The 14,562-nt window shown below is 53.2% G+C and overlaps 8 non-coding genes across 8 annotated transcripts; all 8 read left to right on the forward strand.

The window, feature by feature from the left end:
* The first annotated feature begins 728 nt into the window (after positions 1 to 728).
* LOC143999611 (5S ribosomal RNA) lies at positions 729 to 847 on the forward strand. The gene has a single exon (XR_013278076.1). It is a non-coding gene; the product is annotated as a 5S ribosomal RNA (ribosomal RNA).
* Positions 848 to 2,538: 1,691 nt separating this feature from the next.
* On the forward strand, positions 2,539 to 2,657 carry LOC143999612 (5S ribosomal RNA). The gene has a single exon (XR_013278077.1). It is a non-coding gene; the product is annotated as a 5S ribosomal RNA (ribosomal RNA).
* A 1,694-nt stretch (positions 2,658 to 4,351) lies between these two features.
* LOC143999613 (5S ribosomal RNA) lies at positions 4,352 to 4,470 on the forward strand. The gene has a single exon (XR_013278078.1). It is a non-coding gene; the product is annotated as a 5S ribosomal RNA (ribosomal RNA).
* Positions 4,471 to 6,164: 1,694 nt separating this feature from the next.
* LOC143999603 (5S ribosomal RNA) lies at positions 6,165 to 6,283 on the forward strand. The gene has a single exon (XR_013278070.1). It is a non-coding gene; the product is annotated as a 5S ribosomal RNA (ribosomal RNA).
* A 1,691-nt stretch (positions 6,284 to 7,974) lies between these two features.
* LOC143998780 (5S ribosomal RNA) lies at positions 7,975 to 8,093 on the forward strand. Its single transcript, XR_013277954.1, has one exon. It is a non-coding gene; the product is annotated as a 5S ribosomal RNA (ribosomal RNA).
* Positions 8,094 to 9,787: 1,694 nt separating this feature from the next.
* LOC143998792 (5S ribosomal RNA) lies at positions 9,788 to 9,906 on the forward strand. Its single transcript, XR_013277955.1, has one exon. It is a non-coding gene; the product is annotated as a 5S ribosomal RNA (ribosomal RNA).
* A 1,691-nt stretch (positions 9,907 to 11,597) lies between these two features.
* Positions 11,598 to 11,716, forward strand: LOC143998804 (5S ribosomal RNA). The gene has a single exon (XR_013277956.1). It is a non-coding gene; the product is annotated as a 5S ribosomal RNA (ribosomal RNA).
* A 1,691-nt stretch (positions 11,717 to 13,407) lies between these two features.
* LOC143998816 (5S ribosomal RNA) lies at positions 13,408 to 13,526 on the forward strand. Its single transcript, XR_013277957.1, has one exon. It is a non-coding gene; the product is annotated as a 5S ribosomal RNA (ribosomal RNA).
* The last annotated feature ends 1,036 nt before the right edge of the window (positions 13,527 to 14,562 follow it).

Raw genomic sequence — 14,562 nt, forward strand, 5'->3', positions numbered from 1 at the left:
GCCAGACTTCTCAGTCAAGTTGCATCAAGTGTTCTAAGCCTTCTCTGAAGTCCTTGAAAGGGGTGCATCATGCATGTTGGTCTCCAGGCCTATTGAAAAGAAGTTGGCTGAGTAAGGCGGCACATGTGGGGTATGGAGCAACTCTACAGGAAAAGGTCTACCTAGTGGGCAAGTCAAGCAGTTGCTTGACTGCAGCCACTGGTGAGGCATGGTGCCTGGTATAGGTGAGGGGTCCTCCGGTAGCCAGGGGGGTAGATGTACTGGCTTCCTCCCCAGCAGTCAGCTTCCAGTAGCCAACGGAACAGAAGGCAGGTTCTGGAGATCCATGGGCTGGCCACCTGCTAGGAGAGCGAAGGCGTAAACAAGTGCAGGCATAAGGCCCCGCGCTACATGCAACCTGCTGCTCTTCTTCTTCCTGTGGTGCAAAGCCTTGTCAGCGAAAAGGGTTAAAGTCAGGCCAGGGGAAGCCAGAAAGGAGCCGTGGAAGCAAGGCTGAGGATGTGGTGTGTGCGTGAGAAGGTGCAGGCAGGAAGAGGTTAAAGAGGGAGCAAAGCAGCAGGAGGCAGGGACGGGCTTGAGGAGAGCAAGCGAGAGGAGAGACGACACGACAAAGTGCCGTGTGCTGCCATGCTTGTGAAAAGGCACAGCTGATTGTAGTAAAGTCAAGGAAAGGCAGAGCCAGGCTGCCGGTGACAAGTACAAGAAGCTTGAAAGAGACCATGAGCTTCACCTACGGCCACACCACCCTGAATGCGCCCGCTCTCGTCTGATCTCGGAAGCTAAGCAGGGTCGGGCCTGGTTAGTACTTGGATGGGAGACCGCCTGGGAATACCAGGTGCTGTAGGCTTTTGCTTTTCTTCCACCAGGGGTCAGTCACTCTCCCATAATGCCTCTTTTTACATTCACTTTTACCCAAAGCGCTCTCCCTCTCTGCAAGCCCTCCTGCACACCTACATCCTACAAAATCACCCCTGCCCAACCAAGCCTACACTTTTTACAAGCCCACTTATACAATCTCACCCCTTCTTTCAAAAATACACTTTCTTCTCTCTACCTCCCTCCCTCAGGAGATTGCCACGCATCCAGTCCCCTATAGCAGCAAAACAACGGCCAGGCGCAACCCCCACCTAGCTAGCCCCCATCCTACATCCTGCTTAGGCTCCACGGCCCAGCCATTTTCCAGCACTCTCCTGAGACCTTTTGGTGCCATCACTCCTGCTCTTTAGTCGCCCTTGCGCCAACACATTCCACAGCGATCTCCAGGCTGGGGGACAGCACGGGAAACACGCACGCCGACTGCCAAAGCCAGAGAGAAGCCACAGAGCCGACCCCTCGTCAAACCGGCACCCTGAAGCGGCTAAGGTGTAGGCAGCAGGTTGCCTACAGGAGCGCGGTTTTAGTTAGCGGCTGCCCCAGGCTTGGAGGGAAAGAGGTAATGCGTGCGCTGCTGGTTTTTTTGGATCTAGCCTACCCACCGGTCATATAAATATAGGGGAAGGCTGCGTTTCGGGTGATCAGGCAGCACTTGCACGAGGCCAACTAGGGTTGCCACCTCATCCCTTTAAACCCAAACACATCTGAATTACACAGGTTCTGAGGCTAATTAAATGCAGATAAGGCAACAAGTGAGTTTAATTACCACCTTAATCAGCCAAAGAATCTGTGCAATTCAGATGCGTTTGGATTTAAAGGGATGAGATGGCAACTCAAAGGCCAACATGAACTGCTACCTTGTAGAGGTAATCCTGGGAAGCCAATCAGTGGTCGTTTGGGTCAGGATATGACCATTGTTCACGTTGAACTGTAATGGGCCAGACTTCTCAGTCAAGTTGCATCAAGTGTTCTAAGCCTTCTCTGAAGTCCTTGAAAGGGGTGCATCATGCATGTTGGTCTCCAGGCCTATTGAAAAGAAGTTGGCTGAGTAAGGCGGCACATGTGGGGTATGGAGCAACTCTACAGGAAAAGGTCTACCTAGTGGGCAAGTCAAGCAGTTGCTTGACTGCAGCCACTGGTGAGGCATGGTGCCTGGTATAGGTGAGGGGTCCTCCGGTAGCCAGGGGGGTAGATGTACTGGCTTCCTCCCCAGCAGTCAGCTTCCAGTAGCCAACGGAACAGAAGGCAGGTTCTGGAGATCCATGGGCTGGCCACCTGCTAGGAGAGCGAAGGCGTAAACAAGTGCAGGCATAAGGCCCCGCGCTACATGCAACCTGCTGCTCTTCTTCTTCCTGTGGTGCAAAGCCTTGTCAGCGAAAAGGGTTAAAGTCAGGCCAGGGGAAGCCAGAAAGGAGCCGTGGAAGCAAGGCTGAGGATGTGGTGTGTGCGTGAGAAGGTGCAGGCAGGAAGAGGTTAAAGAGGGAGCAAAGCAGCAGGAGGCAGGGACGGGCTTGAGGAGAGCAAGCGAGAGGAGAGACGACACGACAAAGTGCGGTGTGCTGCCATGCTTGTGAAAAGGCACAGCTGATTGTAGTAAAGTCAAGGAAAGGCAGAGCCAGGCTGCCGGTGACAAGTACAAGAAGCTTGAAAGAGACCATGAGCTTCACCTACGGCCACACCACCCTGAATGCGCCCGCTCTCGTCTGATCTCGGAAGCTAAGCAGGGTCGGGCCTGGTTAGTACTTGGATGGGAGACCGCCTGGGAATACCAGGTGCTGTAGGCTTTTGCTTTTCTTCCACCAGGGGTCAGTCACTCTCCCATAATGCCTCTTTTTACATTCACTTTTACCCAAAGCGCTCTCCCTCTCTGCAAGCCCTCCTGCACACCTACATCCTACAAAATCACCCCTGCCCAACCAAGCCTACACTTTTTACAAGCCCACTTATACAATCTCACCCCTTCTTTCAAAAATACACTTTCTTCTCTCTACCTCCCTCCCTCAGGAGATTGCCACGCATCCAGTCCCCTATAGCAGCAAAACAACGGCCAGGCGCAACCCCCACCTAGCTAGCCCCCATCCTACATCCTGCTTAGGCTCCACGGCCCAGCCATTTTCCAGCACTCTCCTGAGACCTTTTGGTGCCATCACTCCTGCTCTTTAGTCGCCCTTGCGCCAACACATTCCACAGCGATCTCCAGGCTGGGGGACAGCACGGGAAACACGCACGCCGACTGCCAAAGCCAGAGAGAAGCCACAGAGCCGACCCCTCGTCAAACCGGCACCCTGAAGCGGCTAAGGTGTAGGCAGCAGGTTGCCTACAGGAGCGCGGTTTTAGTTAGCGGCTGCCCCAGGCTTGGAGGGAAAGAGGTAATGCGTGCGCTGCTGGTTTTTTTGGATCTAGCCTACCCACCGGTCATATAAATATAGGGGAAGGCTGCGTTTCGGGTGATCAGGCAGCACTTGCACGAGGCCAACTAGGGTTGCCACCTCATCCCTTTAAACCCAAACACATCTGAATTACACAGGTTCTGAGGCTAATTAAATGCAGATAAGGCAACAAGTGAGTTTAATTACCACCTTAATCAGCCAAAGAATCTGTGCAATTCAGATGCGTTTGGATTTAAAGGGATGAGATGGCAACTCAAAGGCCAACATGAACTGCTACCTTGTAGAGGTAATCCTGGGAAGCCAATCAGTGGTCGTTTGGGTCAGGATATGACCATTGTTCACGTTGAACTGTAATGGGCCAGACTTCTCAGTCAAGTTGCATCAAGTGTTCTAAGCCTTCTCTGAAGTCCTTGAAAGGGGTGCATCATGCATGTTGGTCTCCAGGCCTATTGAAAAGAAGTTGGCTGAGTAAGGCGGCACATGTGGGGTATGGAGCAACTCTAGAGGAAAAGGTCTACCTAGTGGGCAAGTCAAGCAGTTGCTTGACTGCAGCCACTGGTGAGGCATGGTGCCTGGTATAGGTGAGGGGTCCTCCGGTAGCCAGGGGGGTAGATGTACTGGCTTCCTCCCCAGCAGTCAGCTTCCAGTAGCCAACGGAACAGAAGGCAGGTTCTGGAGATCCATGGGCTGGCCACCTGCTAGGAGAGCGAAGGCGTAAACAAGTGCAGGCATAAGGCCCCGCGCTACATGCAACCTGCTGCTCTTCTTCTTCTTCCTGTGGTGCAAAGCCTTGTCAGCGAAAAGGGTTAAAGTCAGGCCAGGGGAAGCCAGAAAGGAGCCGTGGAAGCAAGGCTGAGGATGTGGTGTGTGCGTGAGAAGGTGCAGGCAGGAAGAGGTTAAAGAGGGAGCAAAGCAGCAGGAGGCAGGGACGGGCTTGAGGAGAGCAAGCGAGAGGAGAGACGACACGACAAAGTGCGGTGTGCTGCCATGCTTGTGAAAAGGCACAGCTGATTGTAGTAAAGTCAAGGAAAGGCAGAGCCAGGCTGCCGGTGACAAGTACAAGAAGCTTGAAAGAGACCATGAGCTTCACCTACGGCCACACCACCCTGAATGCGCCCGCTCTCGTCTGATCTCGGAAGCTAAGCAGGGTCGGGCCTGGTTAGTACTTGGATGGGAGACCGCCTGGGAATACCAGGTGCTGTAGGCTTTTGCTTTTCTTCCACCAGGGGTCAGTCACTCTCCCATAATGCCTCTTTTTACATTCACTTTTACCCAAAGCGCTCTCCCTCTCTGCAAGCCCTCCTGCACACCTACATCCTACAAAATCACCCCTGCCCAACCAAGCCTACACTTTTTACAAGCCCACTTATACAATCTCACCCCTTCTTTCAAAAATACACTTTCTTCTCTCTACCTCCCTCCCTCAGGAGATTGCCACGCATCCAGTCCCCTATAGCAGCAAAACAACGGCCAGGCGCAACCCCCACCTAGCTAGCCCCCATCCTACATCCTGCTTAGGCTCCACGGCCCAGCCATTTTCCAGCACTCTCCTGAGACCTTTTGGTGCCATCACTCCTGCTCTTTAGTCGCCCTTGCGCCAACACATTCCACAGCGATCTCCAGGCTGGGGGACAGCACGGGAAACACGCACGCCGACTGCCAAAGCCAGAGAGAAGCCACAGAGCCGACCCCTCGTCAAACCGGCACCCTGAAGCGGCTAAGGTGTAGGCAGCAGGTTGCCTACAGGAGCGCGGTTTTAGTTAGCGGCTGCCCCAGGCTTGGAGGGAAAGAGGTAATGCGTGCGCTGCTGGTTTTTTTGGATCTAGCCTACCCACCGGTCATATAAATATAGGGGAAGGCTGCGTTTCGGGTGATCAGGCAGCACTTGCACGAGGCCAACTAGGGTTGCCACCTCATCCCTTTAAACCCAAACACATCTGAATTACACAGGTTCTGAGGCTAATTAAATGCAGATAAGGCAACAAGTGAGTTTAATTACCACCTTAATCAGCCAAAGAATCTGTGCAATTCAGATGCGTTTGGATTTATAGGGATGAGATGGCAACTCAAAGGCCAACATGAACTGCTACCTTGTAGAGGTAATCCTGGGAAGCCAATCAGTGGTCGTTTGGGTCAGGATATGACCATTGTTCACGTTGAACTGTAATGGGCCAGACTTCTCAGTCAAGTTGCATCAAGTGTTCTAAGCCTTCTCTGAAGTCCTTGAAAGGGGTGCATCATGCATGTTGGTCTCCAGGCCTATTGAAAAGAAGTTGGCTGAGTAAGGCGGCACATGTGGGGTATGGAGCAACTCTACAGGAAAAGGTCTACCTAGTGGGCAAGTCAAGCAGTTGCTTGACTGCAGCCACTGGTGAGGCATGGTGCCTGGTATAGGTGAGGGGTCCTCCGGTAGCCAGGGGGGTAGATGTACTGGCTTCCTCCCCAGCAGTCAGCTTCCAGTAGCCAACGGAACAGAAGGCAGGTTCTGGAGATCCATGGGCTGGCCACCTGCTAGGAGAGCGAAGGCGTAAACAAGTGCAGGCATAAGGCCCCGCGCTACATGCAACCTGCTGCTCTTCTTCTTCTTCCTGTGGTGCAAAGCCTTGTCAGCGAAAAGGGTTAAAGTCAGGCCAGGGGAAGCCAGAAAGGAGCCGTGGAAGCAAGGCTGAGGATGTGGTGTGTGCGTGAGAAGGTGCAGGCAGGAAGAGGTTAAAGAGGGAGCAAAGCAGCAGGAGGCAGGGACGGGCTTGAGGAGAGCAAGCGAGAGGAGAGACGACACGACAAAGTGCGGTGTGCTGCCATGCTTGTGAAAAGGCACAGCTGATTGTAGTAAAGTCAAGGAAAGGCGGAGCCAGGCTGCCGGTGACAAGTACAAGAAGCTTGAAAGAGACCATGAGCTTCGCCTACGGCCACACCACCCTGAATGCGCCTGCTCTCGTCTGATCTCGGAAGCTAAGCAGGGTCGGGCCTGGTTAGTACTTGGATGGGAGACCGCCTGGGAATACCAGGTGCTGTAGGCTTTTGCTTTTCTTCCACCAGGGGTCAGTCACTCTCCCATAATGCCTCTTTTTACATTCACTTTTACCCAAAGCGCTCTCCCTCTCTGCAAGCCCTCCTGCACACCTACATCCTACAAAATCACCCCTGCCCAACCAAGCCTACACTTTTTACAAGCCCACTTATACAATCTCACCCCTTCTTTCAAAAATACACTTTCTTCTCTCTACCTCCCTCCCTCAGGAGATTGCCACGCATCCAGTCCCCTATAGCAGCAAAACAACGGCCAGGCGCAACCCCCACCTAGCTAGCCCCCATCCTACATCCTGCTTAGGCTCCACGGCCCAGCCATTTTCCAGCACTCTCCTGAGACCTTTTGGTGCCATCACTCCTGCTCTTTAGTCGCCCTTGCGCCAACACATTCCACAGCGATCTCCAGGCTGGGGGACAGCACGGGAAACACGCACGCCGACTGCCAAAGCCAGAGAGAAGCCACAGAGCCGACCCCTCGTCAAACCGGCACCCTGAAGCGGCTAAGGTGTAGGCAGCAGGTTGCCTACAGGAGCGCGGTTTTAGTTAGCGGCTGCCCCAGGCTTGGAGGGAAAGAGGTAATGCGTGCGCTGCTGGTTTTTTTGGATCTAGCCTACCCACCGGTCATATAAATATAGGGGAAGGCTGGGTTTCGGGTGATCAGGCAGCACTTGCACGAGGCCAACTAGGGTTGCCACCTCATCCCTTTAAACCCAAACACATCTGAATTACACAGGTTCTGAGGCTAATTAAATGCAGATAAGGCAACAAGTGAGTTTAATTACCACCTTAATCAGCCAAAGAATCTGTGCAATTCAGATGCGTTTGGATTTAAAGGGATGAGATGGCAACTCAAAGGCCAACATGAACTGCTACCTTGTAGAGGTAATCCTGGGAAGCCAATCAGTGGTCGTTTGGGTCAGGATATGACCATTGTTCACGTTGAACTGTAATGGGCCAGACTTCTCAGTCAAGTTGCATCAAGTGTTCTAAGCCTTCTCTGAAGTCCTTGAAAGGGGTGCATCATGCATGTTGGTCTCCAGGCCTATTGAAAAGAAGTTGGCTGAGTAAGGCGGCACATGTGGGGTATGGAGCAACTCTACAGGAAAAGGTCTACCTAGTGGGCAAGTCAAGCAGTTGCTTGACTGCAGCCACTGGTGAGGCATGGTGCCTGGTATAGGTGAGGGGTCCTCCGGTAGCCAGGGGGGTAGATGTACTGGCTTCCTCCCCAGCAGTCAGCTTCCAGTAGCCAACGGAACAGAAGGCAGGTTCTGGAGATCCATGGGCTGGCCACCTGCTAGGAGAGCGAAGGCGTAAACAAGTGCAGGCATAAGGCCCCGCGCTACATGCAACCTGCTGCTCTTCTTCTTCCTGTGGTGCAAAGCCTTGTCAGCGAAAAGGGTTAAAGTCAGGCCAGGGGAAGCCAGAAAGGAGCCGTGGAAGCAAGGCTGAGGATGTGGTGTGTGCGTGAGAAGGTGCAGGCAGGAAGAGGTTAAAGAGGGAGCAAAGCAGCAGGAGGCAGGGACGGGCTTGAGGAGAGCAAGCGAGAGGAGAGACGACACGACAAAGTGCGGTGTGCTGCCATGCTTGTGAAAAGGCACAGCTGATTGTAGTAAAGTCAAGGAAAGGCGGAGCCAGGCTGCCGGTGACAAGTACAAGAAGCTTGAAAGAGACCATGAGCTTCGCCTACGGCCACACCACCCTGAATGCGCCCGCTCTCGTCTGATCTCGGAAGCTAAGCAGGGTCGGGCCTGGTTAGTACTTGGATGGGAGACCGCCTGGGAATACCAGGTGCTGTAGGCTTTTGCTTTTCTTCCACCAGGGGTCAGTCACTCTCCCATAATGCCTCTTTTTACATTCACTTTTACCCAAAGCGCTCTCCCTCTCTGCAAGCCCTCCTGCACACCTAGCTCCTACAAAATCACCCCTGCCCAACCAAGCCTACACTTTTTACAAGCCCACTTATACAATCTCACCCCTTCTTTCAAAAATACACTTTCTTCTCTCTACCTCCCTCCCTCAGGAGATTGCCACGCATCCAGTCCCCTATAGCAGCAAAACAACGGCCAGGCGCAACCCCCACCTAGCTAGCCCCCATCCTACATCCTGCTTAGGCTCCACGGCCCAGCCATTTTCCAGCACTCTCCTGAGACCTTTTGGTGCCATCACTCCTGCTCTTTAGTCGCCCTTGCGCCAACACATTCCACAGCGATCTCCAGGCTGGGGGACAGCACGGGAAACACGCACGCCGACTGCCAAAGCCAGAGAGAAGCCACAGAGCCGACCCCTCGTCAAACCGGCACCCTGAAGCGGCTAAGGTGTAGGCAGCAGGTTGCCTACAGGAGCGCGGTTTTAGTTAGCGGCTGCCCCAGGCTTGGAGGGAAAGAGGTAATGCGTGCGCTGCTGGTTTTTTTGGATCTAGCCTACCCACCGGTCATATAAATATAGGGGAAGGCTGCGTTTCGGGTGATCAGGCAGCATTTGCACGAGGCCAACTAGGGTTGCCACCTCATCCCTTTAAACCCAAACACATCTGAATTACACAGGTTCTGAGGCTAATTAAATGCAGATAAGGCAACAAGTGAGTTTAATTACCACCTTAATCAGCCAAAGAATCTGTGCAATTCAGATGCGTTTGGATTTAAAGGGATGAGATGGCAACTCAAAGGCCAACATGAACTGCTACCTTGTAGAGGTAATCCTGGGAAGCCAATCAGTGGTCGTTTGGGTCAGGATATGACCATTGTTCACGTTGAACTGTAATGGGCCAGACTTCTCAGTCAAGTTGCATCAAGTGTTCTAAGCCTTCTCTGAAGTCCTTGAAAGGGGTGCATCATGCATGTTGGTCTCCAGGCCTATTGAAAAGAAGTTGGCTGAGTAAGGCGGCACATGTGGGGTATGGAGCAACTCTACAGGAAAAGGTCTACCTAGTGGGCAAGTCAAGCAGTTGCTTGACTGCAGCCACTGGTGAGGCATGGTGCCTGGTATAGGTGAGGGGTCCTCCGGTAGCCAGGGGGGTAGATGTACTGGCTTCCTCCCCAGCAGTCAGCTTCCAGTAGCCAACGGAACAGAAGGCAGGTTCTGGAGATCCATGGGCTGGCCACCTGCTAGGAGAGCGAAGGCGTAAACAAGTGCAGGCATAAGGCCCCGCGCTACATGCAACCTGCTGCTCTTCTTCTTCTTCCTGTGGTGCAAAGCCTTGTCAGCGAAAAGGGTTAAAGTCAGGCCAGGGGAAGCCAGAAAGGAGCCGTGGAAGCAAGGCTGAGGATGTGGTGTGTGCGTGAGAAGGTGCAGGCAGGAAGAGGTTAAAGAGGGAGCAAAGCAGCAGGAGGCAGGGACGGGCTTGAGGAGAGCAAGCGAGAGGAGAGACGACACGACAAAGTGCGGTGTGCTGCCATGCTTGTGAAAAGGCACAGCTGATTGTAGTAAAGTCAAGGAAAGGCGGAGCCAGGCTGCCGGTGACAAGTACAAGAAGCTTGAAAGAGACCATGAGCTTCGCCTACGGCCACACCACCCTGAATGCGCCCGCTCTCGTCTGATCTCGGAAGCTAAGCAGGGTCGGGCCTGGTTAGTACTTGGATGGGAGACCGCCTGGGAATACCAGGTGCTGTAGGCTTTTGCTTTTCTTCCACCAGGGGTCAGTCACTCTCCCATAATGCCTCTTTTTACATTCACTTTTACCCAAAGCGCTCTCCCTCTCTGCAAGCCCTCCTGCACACCTAGCTCCTACAAAATCACCCCTGCCCAACCAAGCCTACACTTTTTACAAGCCCACTTATACAATCTCACCCCTTCTTTCAAAAATACACTTTCTTCTCTCTACCTCCCTCCCTCAGGAGATTGCCACGCATCCAGTCCCCTATAGCAGCAAAACAACGGCCAGGCGCAACCCCCACCTAGCTAGCCCCCATCCTACATCCTGCTTAGGCTCCACGGCCCAGCCATTTTCCAGCACTCTCCTGAGACCTTTTGGTGCCATCACTCCTGCTCTTTAGTCGCCCTTGCGCCAACACATTCCACAGCGATCTCCAGGCTGGGGGACAGCACGGGAAACACGCACGCCGACTGCCAAAGCCAGAGAGAAGCCACAGAGCCGACCCCTCGTCAAACCGGCACCCTGAAGCGGCTAAGGTGTAGGCAGCAGGTTGCCTACAGGAGCGCGGTTTTAGTTAGCGGCTGCCCCAGGCTTGGAGGGAAAGAGGTAATGCGTGCGCTGCTGTTTTTTTTGGATCTAGCCTACCCACCGGTCATATAAATATAGGGGAAGGCTGCGTTTCGGGTGATCAGGCAGCACTTGCACGAGGCCAACTAGGGTTGCCACCTCATCCCTTTAAACCCAAACACATCTGAATTACACAGGTTCTGAGGCTAATTAAATGCAGATAAGGCAACAAGTGAGTTTAATTACCACCTTAATCAGCCAAAGAATCTGTGCAATTCAGATGCGTTTGGATTTAAAGGGATGAGATGGCAACTCAAAGGCCAACATGAACTGCTACCTTGTAGAGGTAATCCTGGGAAGCCAATCAGTGGTCGTTTGGGTCAGGATATGACCATTGTTCACGTTGAACTGTAATGGGCCAGACTTCTCAGTCAAGTTGCATCAAGTGTTCTAAGCCTTCTCTGAAGTCCTTGAAAGGGGTGCATCATGCATGTTGGTCTCCAGGCCTATTGAAAAGAAGTTGGCTGAGTAAGGCGGCACATGTGGGGTATGGAGCAACTCTACAGGAAAAGGTCTACCTAGTGGGCAAGTCAAGCAGTTGCTTGACTGCAGCCACTGGTGAGGCATGGTGCCTGGTATAGGTGAGGGGTCCTCCGGTAGCCAGGGGGGTAGATGTACTGGCTTCCTCCCCAGCAGTCAGCTTCCAGTAGCCAACGGAACAGAAGGCAGGTTCTGGAGATCCATGGGCTGGCCACCTGCTAGGAGAGCGAAGGCGTAAACAAGTGCAGGCATAAGGCCCCGCGCTACATGCAACCTGCTGCTCTTCTTCTTCCTGTGGTGCAAAGCCTTGTCAGCGAAAAGGGTTAAAGTCAGGCCAGGGGAAGCCAGAAAGGAGCCGTGGAAGCAAGGCTGAGGATGTGGTGTGTGCGTGAGAAGGTGCAGGCAGGAAGAGGTTAAAGAGGGAGCAAAGCAGCAGGAGGCAGGGACGGGCTTGAGGAGAGCAAGCGAGAGGAGAGACGACACGACAAAGTGCGGTGTGCTGCCATGCTTGTGAAAAGGCACAGCTGATTGTAGTAAAGTCAAGGAAAGGCGGAGCCAGGCTGCCGGTGACAAGTACAAGAAGCTTGAAAGAGACCATGAGCTTCGCCTACGGCCACACCACCCTGAATGCGCCCGCTCTCGTCTGATCTCGGAAGCTAAGCAGGGTCGGGCCTGGTTAGTACTTGGATGGGAGACCGCCTGGGAATACCAGGTGCTGTAGGCTTTTGCTTTTCTTCCACCAGGGGTCAGTCACTCTCCCATAATGCCTCTTTTTACATTCACTTTTACCCAAAGCGCTCTCCCTCTCTGCAAGCCCTCCTGCACACCTAGCTCCTACAAAATCACCCCTGCCCAACCAAGCCTACACTTTTTACAAGCCCACTTATACAATCTCACCCCTTCTTTCAAAAATACACTTTCTTCTCTCTACCTCCCTCCCTCAGGAGATTGCCACGCATCCAGTCCCCTATAGCAGCAAAACAACGGCCAGGCGCAACCCCCACCTAGCTAGCCCCCATCCTACATCCTGCTTAGGCTCCACGGCCCAGCCATTTTCCAGCACTCTCCTGAGACCTTTTGGTGCCATCACTCCTGCTCTTTAGTCGCCCTTGCGCCAACACATTCCACAGCGATCTCCAGGCTGGGGGACAGCACGGGAAACACGCACGCCGACTGCCAAAGCCAGAGAGAAGCCACAGAGCCGACCCCTCGTCAAACCGGCACCCTGAAGCGGCTAAGGTGTAGGCAGCAGGTTGCCTACAGGAGCGCGGTTTTAGTTAGCGGCTGCCCCAGGCTTGGAGGGAAAGAGGTAATGCGTGCGCTGCTGGTTTTTTTGGATCTAGCCTACCCACCGGTCATATAAATATAGGGGAAGGCTGCGTTTCGGGTGATCAGGCAGCATTTGCACGAGGCCAACTAGGGTTGCCACCTCATCCCTTTAAACCCAAACACATCTGAATTACACAGGTTCTGAGGCTAATTAAATGCAGATAAGGCAACAAGTGAGTTTAATTACCACCTTAATCAGCCAAAGAATCTGTGCAATTCAGATGCGTTTGGATTTAAAGGGATGAGATGGCAACTCAAAGGCCAATATGAACTGCTACCTTGTAGAGGTAATCCTGGGAAGCCAATCAGTGGTCGTTTGGGTCAGGATATGACCATTGTTCACGTTGAACTGTAATGGGCCAGACTTCTCAGTCAAGTTGCATCAAGTGTTCTAAGCCTTCTCTGAAGTCCTTGAAAGGGGTGCATCATGCATGTTGGTCTCCAGGCCTATTGAAAAGAAGTTGGGTGAGTAAGGCGGCACATTTGGGGTATGGAGCAACTCTACAGGAAAAGGTCTACCTAGTGGGCAAGTCAAGCAGTTGCTTGACTGCAGCCACTGGTGAGGCATGGTGCCTGGTATAGGTGAGGGGTCCTCCGGTAGCCAGGGGGGTAGATGTACTGGCTTCCTCCCCAGCAGTCAGCTTCCAGTAGCCAACGGAACAGAAGGCAGGTTCTGGAGATCCATGGGCTGGCCACCTGCTAGGAGAGCGAAGGCGTAAACAAGTGCAGGCATAAGGCCCCGCGCTACATGCAACCTGCTGCTCTTCTTCTTCCTGTAGTGCAAAGCCTTGTCAGCGAAAAGGGTTAAAGTCAGGCCAGGGGAAGCCAGAAAGGAGCCGTGGAAGCAAGGCTGAGGATGTGGTGTGTGCGTGAGAAGGTGCAGGCAGGAAGAGGTTAAAGAGGGAGCAAAGCAGCAGGAGGCAGGGACGGGCTTGAGGAGAGCAAGCGAGAGGAGAGACGACACGACAAAGTGCGGTGTGCTGCCATGCTTGTGAAAAGGCACAGCTGATTGTAGTAAAGTCAAGGAAAGGCGGAGCCAGGCTGCCGGTGACAAGTACAAGAAGCTTGAAAGAGACCATGAGCTTCGCCTACGGCCACACCACCCTGAATGCGCCCGCTCTCGTCTGATCTCGGAAGCTAAGCAGGGTCGGGCCTGGTTAGTACTTGGATGGGAGACCGCCTGGGAATACCAGGTGCTGTAGGCTTTTGCTTTTCTTCCACCAGGGGTCAGTCACTCTCCCATAATGCCTCTTTTTACATTCACTTTTACCCAAAGCGCTCTCCCTCTCTGCAAGCCCTCCTGCACACCTAGCTCCTACAAAATCACCCCTGCCCAACCAAGCCTACACTTTTTACAAGCCCACTTATACTATCTCACCCCTTCTTTCAAAAATACACTTTCTTCTCTCTACCTCCCTCCCTCAGGAGATTGCCACGCATCCAGTCCCCTATAGCAGCAAAACAACGGCCAGGCGCAACCCCCACCTAGCTAGCCCCCATCCTACATCCTGCTTAGGCTCCACGGCCCAGCCATTTTCCAGCACTCTCCTGAGACCTTTTGGTGCCATCACTCCTGCTCTTTAGTCGCCCTTGCGCCAACACATTCCACAGCGATCTCCAGGCTGGGGGACAGCACGGGAAACACGCACGCCGACTGCCAAAGCCAGAGAGAAGCCACAGAGCCGACCCCTCGTCAAACCGGCACCCTGAAGCGGCTAAGGTGTAGGCAGCAGGTTGCCTACAGGAGCGCGGTTTTAGTTAGCGGCTGCCCCAGGCTTGGAGGGAAAGAGGTAATGCGTGCGCTGCTGGTTTTTTTGGATCTAGCCTACCCACCGGTCATATAAATATAGGGGAAGGCTGGGTTTCGGGTGATCAGGCAGCACTTGCACGAGGCCAACTAGGGTTGCCACCTCATCCCTTTAAACCCAAACACATCTGAATTACACAGGTTCTGAGGCTAATTAAATGCAGATAAGGCAACAAGTGAGTTTAATTACCACCTTAATCAGCCAAAGAATCTGTGCAATTCAGATGTGTTTGGATTTAAAGGGATGAGATGGCAACTCAAAGGCCAATATGAACTGCTACCTTGTAGAGGTAATCCTGGGAAGCCAATCAGTGGTCGTTTGGGTCAGGATATGACCATTGTTCACGTTGAACTGTAATGGGCCAGACTTCTCAGTCAAGTTGCATCAAGTGTTCTAAGCCTTCTCTGAAGTCCTTGAAAGGGGTGCATCATGC

The sequence above is a fragment of the Lithobates pipiens genome, unplaced genomic scaffold (assembly GCF_037356315.1).
Source record: "Lithobates pipiens isolate NorthernLeopardFrog02 unplaced genomic scaffold, aLitPip1_a1.2 Scaffold_19, whole genome shotgun sequence".
NCBI lineage: Eukaryota > Metazoa > Chordata > Amphibia > Anura > Ranidae > Lithobates > Lithobates pipiens.